This window comes from Chenopodium album, chromosome 22, assembly GCF_948465745.1.
Source record: "Chenopodium album chromosome 22, dcCheAlbu1.1, whole genome shotgun sequence".
Taxonomy (NCBI): Eukaryota; Viridiplantae; Streptophyta; class Magnoliopsida; order Caryophyllales; family Amaranthaceae; genus Chenopodium; species Chenopodium album.
Window position 1 is genome coordinate 31,239,820 of NC_137855.1, and position 9,547 is coordinate 31,249,366.

A 9,547-nucleotide genomic window follows, 5' to 3' on the forward strand; every position below is an offset into this window, starting at 1 on the left:
CGGACGATTGGAATCTGTGGTGAGACGGCCGACTATCATCCATTCATCAAAGGGGGCGTACACCCTGGTACTCCAGCTAGGTTGCCCACTTCAATCTTATTAAACGTCTTATTTACGCATAAAAATTGTCCCTATTTGGCGAAAATAAGGCGATTCCAAGATCCAAGGGATCAACGAGTAATTAGGCATGCTTTGGCTTGTCCTAACACTTGATATCCCAAGGTAAGTGGTACGATTGTCGTGTGTCTACCAAAAATAAACCTAACTAAAACCTCCTAAAATGTAGTAGGGTAAGCTAGGGTCGATCCCACGGAGAATTGGATTATCAAATTATTACTTGTGTAAGTTAGAAACCCCTGTTTTGAAGGAATAATTATGATCTAAAAAAATAAACTACTAACTAGATAACAAATAAAGTACGGAAAAATAAACTAATAAAAATTGAAATACGATAAAATCAAGAATAATGAAATAGGGAATCAGGAGATGTATTATAACATTGGGGTATCAATTATTGCTCATCGAATATTCAAATTACGTTTATATCTTAATGTTAACCAATGAACACAAACAAGCATTCGAAACTTCCCTTAATTGCATATACACCAAACGAGCTCTCGAAATATTGTCTAACTAACTAATAATCTAGAACAAGATCTCTAGACTCGATTAATTAGCTGCATTAATAACAAGGAAGTAGTTAACTCAAGCCACAAATCTCACAAGCTCGGACTTGTGCAACTCAAATGGTTGATAATTTTAGGTATTACGACAAGTTTTAGTCACCAATCAAACACCTAATCACTACTAATGGTATAAACTAGGACAATTACGGATCACAAGTTAATACTCTAGCAATTAAACTAGCAAATTACACTAAAGATGGCCGGTCTAAAATATAATCCTACTAGTTCATAATAATCAAACGAAATCATCAATCCAATCAAGATATAAACAAAATACCCAATAATTATAACAAACTCATTCTCACAATACAATAGTCCAATAATGCATAATATATCTCCCTTCCCTTATTCAATCTAGCCTGACATACTAAGATATGAAAATTGAATAACAAAAGTAGATATTATACAATACATATTATAACTAATGATCCAAGCAAGAAGTAATGACATATTATAGATAGATAAACTAAATTAATTAGCCAAATTCCACTAAACTAACGCAGCAAAGAATTAACAAAAGGAATTCAAAGAACTAACTTTTTCTCTTTAAGTATCAAAGCAAATCATCTAAACTAGCAAACTAACCAAAACTGAACGAGAAGCTGACAATTCAATAACAAGAAAATCAAAATCAAAATTACAATACCAAATTTTCTAGTAGAAGCAGAGTCAACATAAACTGAACTGAGTTGCCTCCTCTTCGTTGCTAGATGTCCCCCAATTTCAGATGAAATTCTTAAATTTTTATTGCTCAAACCTAACCCCGAAAAATCCCCAAAAAATCCGGAATTGATAACTCCCCAGAACCCCAACAAAAAGATAAGAAAACCTCCATTCATCTCAGCAGCTCTGAGTATCTCGCTCCAATAATTATCTGATTTCATCTTTTCCTTCTCTTGATTGATAATTTGATACCCGCGAAAATCGGTGGAGGTTTTACTTTGTGAACCCGCAAGAAAGAGAGATGTTCATGAGCTACCCTTCCTCTTTTTTTCTAGCTAGTAAGCAACTGATATACTCCAAGGCCCACTTGGCTATTTGCAATATAACATTATTGGGTTAACGCATAAGTGAGTTGATCGGGCTTGGGACCTTTGCTTCGTTTATTCCGAGCGGCAATAATATATTACTTTGATACCGTAATCTTCCTTCCTACAAACAAATAAATCAAATAGTAGTAACTCGTGTCTCGGGAAGAAAAATTACTTAATAAACATTCAAATCATTAAAAATCAATATGAAATCAAGAGTCTAATAAATAAAATAATGTACTTTTACGACCCTATCAGTAAGCATTGTCTTGCTAATGGCTCTAAGTCATTCTTGGTTAGATAATCGTCGCATCCAATGCATCTTGACGATGTATCTCTTTTGCCACGGTATGTGAGGACTCCTCACTCATACCGATGAGTTCAACCAAAACCAACATGCACACTCGGTGTGCCTTACCCCTTGGAGAAGCGATGGTACCTCGCTTTGGCGTAGCCCACCATCACCCTCTTCCGGATAATAAATGTTGTTTTGGAAAGGCAAGTTTTACTCAATATTATTAAGGACCTAGGATTTCTATGTTGGTTGATTTAAGTGAACTTAACTAATCATCACAACATTTTGAAAACCTAAACATGCATCTAATCATATCATTCATATATACAAGCACAAGCATTAATATATAAAGCATAAGTATGAGATGCATATTGGCAACTAGCATGACCCCTTGAATTCCTCAAGTCTTCAAAAGGTCTTCACTTGCAACTTTAAGGCATCGTCTTCCAAGAAACTCCGTCTTCAAGACTTTAATCAAAATTGCAACTATTAGCATCTACGACTAGGATTAATCTAAATATTAAGGTACAAAAATACTCAACGGTGCGTAGTTCGTAATTAGATTTACAAAAATACATCACGGCACGTAGTCCGTATTTTCTATCCTAATCGGGTCCCACTAGTTGCCCTTTCATAAAACCTATGAGAGAATATACATTTCATTCATCCATTCACTATATGTGAATGGCCCATGCATTTTACACCAACATACAAGTAATAATGCATTAAACAAATGCGCGCACTAGTAAATAATCTAGGTAGTTAATTCGATTAACACGCCTTATTAAAACTAGTCAAAGTTGTTTAACTGATTATGTAATTGACGTAATTAATAATTGAAGCTCCCACTAAATTCCGCATCCATCTTAATTAATCCAATTAATTAAGCCGATAGAACTCAAACTTGTCAAAATAAATTTTGTCAATGCCGCTCAAAACCGAGGCCTAGCCTCCAAAAATTTAATTAAACTAAACAAAATTAATTAAAATAAATAAGACGGCAAAATTTGCAAAATTTAATTTCCAAAATACATGTGCTAATTAAGGGGTTGTGTGCATGGCCACGGCATTGCCCCCGCACGTGACGGATGCACCAAGCCCAAGCACACTATGCTTGTGCACCAACAGCCGCGCCACAGCAGCCATCACGGCACGCACCACAGCACGCTGCCTGCAGGCAGGCAGCGTGCTGCTGTGCTGCTGCTTGCGGCTGTGCGCACCAGCCACACCATTGGCCGCACGCATCATCATGGCATCCCCTTGGCAGCCACATGCGGGCTGCTATGCAGCCCGGCTAGCCAAGGGTGCTTTCGCCTTGATTTGCATGTCATAGCCTCGGGACTTTGACCCCAAATTTTGCGTGACAATTTTATTAATTCTAAATTAATTTTAGAACTCATTCAATGTGCAAAAATGAAAAATTTAAACAAGTCTAACTTAAAATTATCAAAGTGCATCCAACCAAAATATTTCCAAGAACCATTCTTTAATTAATTTGGTTTAGCTTGGTGCAACAACATAAATAAGGCAAATTCTCACTTTAAATTTAATCAATTTAAATTAATCTTAAGATATTGACAAAGTAAGAGGGAGTTGGAAAAATATGAACTTTAATGTTCAAATGAATAATCCAACTACAAACATTTGGGAATCCTTGAAAATTATATCATCCAATATGAAGATAACCAAATTTCTATCACAAAGTTTGAACTTTATGTTTCCAGTCAATCCAAAATGATTAAAACAACAAAGTTTAACATAAAATTCATGGAATTTAGTGACTTTTAAAGTTTCAATCACTTAACATAATTAAAGATTGAATCTTTAACACTTTGGAAGCCTCAAAAACAAAATTTTCACACTACAATGCAATTAGTTTGCAATTAGGTGAAAATAATCAATGTTTTAAGCATTAAATACTACCAAGTAAATATGCTTTAAAGAGATTAACATTGCAGAAAAATAATGCAAATAAATCAAGTACATAATCACCAAGTTATGCCATCAAGTTCAAGGTAAGAAAAGACTTAAAATTTTTCGTCAAAAACGAAAAATCCCTCGAAAAAGGCATTTATGGTCGGAATTTGGCTAAAATCACAACTCCATAGGGGTGAAACCATTTCCAAAACGCCTTTTCCACCCAAAATTCACTATTTTTGGGCGAAAATCTGGGTTTTGGGCCAAAATTCGCATTAAAAACGGGATTAAAATTAATAAAACCGAGCCACTAATCTAATTAGCAACTAAACCAGAAAAATAAGCCATTAATAACCTTGAAAAACATGATAATAAAAATAAACGAGCGGGGCTCTGATACCGCTGTTGGGGTTTGGTGAGTCCGACTCACCGCAGAAACAAACCCGAGCCAAGGATCCACTCGCAATTAGCTCTTTGGACTATTGCACTTGCTTCTGCAAACCGAACCTTACACTTTCGTAGTGTACTTACCACAATCCTCAACCAAGCGTAAGACCCTATCTCGTACAATCAGGTGAGATACTTCTTTATTATTGAAGACCTTTTCGTTCCTGCGGTACCATATTTGCCATAGCAGAGCAACCCCAACAAGACATTGTTTAGAGTTGTTCTGCTTCCAACTTGAAAGGGTTTCTTTAAAGTAAAAATCTGGGTCTATAACAGCAAGGTCAGGGCACTCACATTCATTCCACAGGTCTTGCACGGCTGGGCAATCAAAGAAAGTATGGTGGAGCGTTAGCAGTAGACGCACACCAAGGGCAAGAGGCTTACTGTTTCATATGCCTTCTGTAAAGCAGCTCGCAGGTTGGCAGAGAGTTAGTACACATTCGCCATAAGAAGTGCTTGACTTTGGGATAGTATCAAGCCCCCAAATATCAACCCATACTTGGTGAAAAGCATCCAAGTCACAAGATTTACCAAGCATGTAAATGGTTTTGACACTATATGCGCCATCCTTGGAGAAAGCCCATGACAATATGTCCTCTGAATCACGATGAATAAGTGGAATAGCCAAAATGCATCTAATATTTCTCACCACAAAATTAGCAGAAAGTAGTTCATAATTCCAATCCCTCGCTTCAGCATCGATTAAATCCTTCACCATGGTCAGTCCATCCACACTAGGAGAGATCATTAACCTCCCTCTAACATCCGCAAGCCACGGATCCTTAAAAAAATTTATTTTCGAGCCACTCATAACTCTCTAAATCAACCCCTCCTTCAGAAGAGACTTGGCACCCCAGATTCCTCTCCAAGAGTAGATGCAATTGTACCTAAGAGATGACTCCAAAAAATCAGAATTAGGAAAATACTTGCCTTTCATGACTCGCCCAAATAGAGACTCGAGGTGAACAACAAGACGCCAAGCTTTCTTGCCTATTAGTGCTTTGTTGAAAACTCCCATGTCCCTGAATCCCATTCCACCTAAGCTCTTTGGTTTGCACATAGCCTCCCAATTAAGCCAATGAACCCTTCTCCTTGAATCCGAATTCCCCCACCAAAATCTTGCCTTTAGAGAGATCGAATCTCCTCAATAACACTACTAGGAAGCTTGTATACCCCCATTAAAATAGTCGGTATGGCTTTAATTACAGTTTTAATGAACACTTCTTTCCCGGCTCTCGACAATAGATTCCCTTTCTAGCCTTGCAACTTTTTCTAACTTCTATCTTTCAAAGCTGCAAACACCATTCACTTGGATCTTCCAATAACAATAGGAATACCGAGATATTTCTCATGCTTGACAACCTGTTTCACTTTCAACAAATCAACCAACTCTTCCTGTTTCGAATCACTTATGCCTTTGCTGAAAGAGACCTCCGATTTTTCATAGTAAATATTCTGACCGGAAGCTACTTTATAAATGTTGAGTATATCAACTATCTTCGAGCATTCAACACGGCTGGCCCTTGCAAATAGCAGACTGTCGTCAGCAAAGAAAAAATGAGAGATTTTCAGGCCTCTCCTACTAACCCCCGCTCCATGAACTAAACTGTGATCCGACACTTTTTTATCAAAGCCGAGAAAGCATCCGCCACCATAATAAAGAGATAGGTGAAGGAATTATGTCTTCGATAAGTGCAATTACTAGATATATCAAGGATCACTATTATGGAGATAATAAGTTCATTCTATAGGGTCGTCAATATCTGGTGCTAGATATGATAATTGATCTTTGGGTTAGTTAAATAGCCCAAAGCCTTATAGAATGGATCCTATGAGGTCACACAACAAGGGTATTGGGTTAAACAAGTAAGAGGCCCATTAAGATTATGACATACCATGTAGAGTGTTGGGCCTCATGAGATTATGACATACCATGTAGAGTGTTGGGCTAGAGTAGTGTGTTTAGGATAAGGGTTTTGGGCTTTTGACATGGGCTCTTATTTAGAGATGTGATCTATAAATAAGATTTATGCCTAGGGTTGCATGTAAGAAGTAACAATCAACATACAGTAGATTGTGAAAGAAGCAACCAAGCCCCAAAAACCCTAAACACTCTCCTCACTCACGGCCCTCTTCTCTCCCCTTCACGTCCGTACGTGCGGCGCCCCTCATGGTGGCTCGTGGTGTTCGTCGTGGTGGTTTGTAGTTAGCTCGTGTCTCTCTTCTCCGTTGAAGGTTGATTGAAGCGTTCAATCACGACTAACTAGCATTAGTGGAGGTTTAACTTGTGCCCGTGGACCAAGTAGAGGAATCACGCTTGGGGTTCTTTATCTCCCTTTGTTCTTGCTCGATCGCACGTGGAATCACGCTTCAAAGGTACAATTATGTGTTCTTTATGTGTTATGCAATGATCCTTGGTTTAGGTGCTTTAGGAATATGATTCATGTTATTTCCGCTGCGTAGTACCTATAAACCCCTACAGTGGTATCAGTTAGCCTATTGCATTTACGCATATTGCCAATAATTCTTTGATAATCCACAATTTTAATTCAACTAGGAGGGAGAATAATTAATTATGGTTTAATCTTTATATTAAATGCGATTTAATTTTTGGGATATGATTAAATATGATTTAATTGCTCAACAAATCCGAATTAAGCCCTAGTTTTTCGAAAATTTTGATTGAAATAAAGCCCTAAATTTTTTATTTTTGTGCTTAATTTTGATCAATTTCGAAAATTTTATGCTTCATAAATTTAATTGAATTGATTTTATACATAAAATATGATTTTTTTGTATAATCAATAATTTGTTTTAAAAGTTAAATAAAATTTTGATTAATTTTATGAAGAACCCTAGATTTGAAATTGAATTATGAATTTGATTTCAAAATCGAATTAGGCATAAAAGTTATGTTTTAATTCAAAAGACCTAATTAATTTAATTTTGCAAAAGTTGTTTAATTAAATTAAAACTCTCAAAAAAAAAGAAAAGGAAAATAATTAATTTTGGGAGGGGGCAGCCGTGGCTGGGTGGATGCACCACCGTCAGGTGGCCACAACGGCTGCCCAGGTGGTCAAAAAGGGGGCAGGAAGGAGGGCGCAGGCAGCAGACTAGTGGCAGCAGCATAGGCGCAAGTGGTTGGGCTTTTCTGCCTGGTTGCGCGCCTGGCTGCGGCTGCGGCTGGGCTCCGGCCTGGCTGCGGCAGGAGCATCGTGTGGGTGGGTGGAAAGCTCAGTCACATAGGGCAGCTCGGATTTGCCGCGAGTGGTGGCTGGACGGTGCAAGCGTTGCACGTCTAGCTGCTGCCTGGTGGTAGCGTGGCTGGGCTTGACGCCTGGCTGCGCTAGCTTGCTTCTGCGGTGGCTGGGCTGAGTCCTGGCTGCTGCAGCAAGCTGCTGCGGTGGTCGGGCTTCGGCCTGGTCGCTGCGGTGGTTAGGACAGTGGCTGGCAGCAAGCCAAGCCACGGTTTTTCCTATTTTTCAAAAAAAAAAAAGTTTTTATTAAAATTATTTTATTTTAAAGATAATTTCAAAATAAAATCTGATTTTATTTTGGGATAAAATCAAATTTCAAAAGTTGGTTTTTGATAATTATCCTTAATTAAGGTTGTTAATTTTGGATAGGATTTGTTAGAATATTCTGAGCATATTCCAAAAAGATAAAGATTGATTTAAATAATGTGATTATCCCATAATTATTTTTGGATATAATTGATTTAAAATTTTGTGATTGGCTAGTAATTAGGATAGAATTTTCTAACTTTGTTAGGATAATCTTTGAGGATAAATATGATTTATCTTTTAAGATTAAAATAAGATTTGATTCTATCTCATGACTAATTTGAAATATTCGATATTTTTATTGATGATCATGAATAATATATGATATTATCTAATTACATTAATTAAAATATGAGATATTTAGATGCCATGTTTCCTTAATTATAATCATTCGATGTTATAGTTTAGGAAAGCATGATGAGTGATTTATTATGTGGCAATTTTATAATATATGATGTTGTTTATTGCTATATAATGACTAGTATGGCCCAGTAGATTGCTAAATACGATCTGCGCATCGTGATGTATTTTTGTAATCTTAGTACGGTCTACGTACCGATAAAGTATTTTGTAATTTTATTTTATTTTATTTAAGTAGTAGATAGAATAGAGTAGAATTACAGGTTGCAGTTAATCCAAGAAGCCCATGAAGTGAAGGCCCAAAGGAGCAAGGTGGATGCGATCCATGATGATTCAAGTGGGAGCATTTACTTTATTAGTTTTCTTAGGATTAGGGGCCATGCTATGTCTTGTTTATGCATTCAGTATTTTATGCATGTTAGATTTTATTGATGTTTTGTGATGATGCGCTAGAGTTCACTATTTAATCACAACATAATAAATCTAGATCCCAGTAATATTGAGGCAGCTTTTCCAATTAAAAACCCGATGAAACCTTTGACATTTATGATGGGTCATGCCAAAGCTGGGCGTCATATTTTTCATTGGGGAGTGGGGGTAGGACAAATTCATAATTGGTTATACTCAACAAGGTTACCTAAAGATAAAGTTTAGAACCTTGAAGCTAAGGGTAATAATTAAACATGTGATGGTTAATTATTCAACCAAGAGTTACAAGAGTTGTAATCAGTAAAGAGTTTACTCACCTTGAAAATGTAATGGTTGATGGCAGGGCCAAAGTCCGGTCAATTATTGCACTAATAAAGGATCTTGGAATCATTTAATTCAATAGGGATCAATTTAAAATTGAATGAAATGCTTTAAAGTTACCAATTTAATTTTCTTATGGTACTTTAAATTTAATAAACATAATTGAATTTTGCGTTTACTTATAAGTAACATGTCGTTCTAATTTAATTATTATATATAATCTCCTCGATTGAAAATAAAGTTGAGAAACGTTCTCAAAAGGTTTAAAAGATAATCCATAAACCTATATTCCAATTTTGCTAAGATTGTTCTAAAAGGCAAGTTTTAGAAATTCATATCACATGTCTAAGGTTGGTTTTATTCAAAATGTTTGAGTAAAATACCAACACATCTTCATTTTGAAAAGTGTTTCAAGGGATATAATGAGATGAGAGGTACAAACCCTCCAAAAGACAAGTATAAAAATCCAATAAAATCTCTTATCCTCAATATGATTGA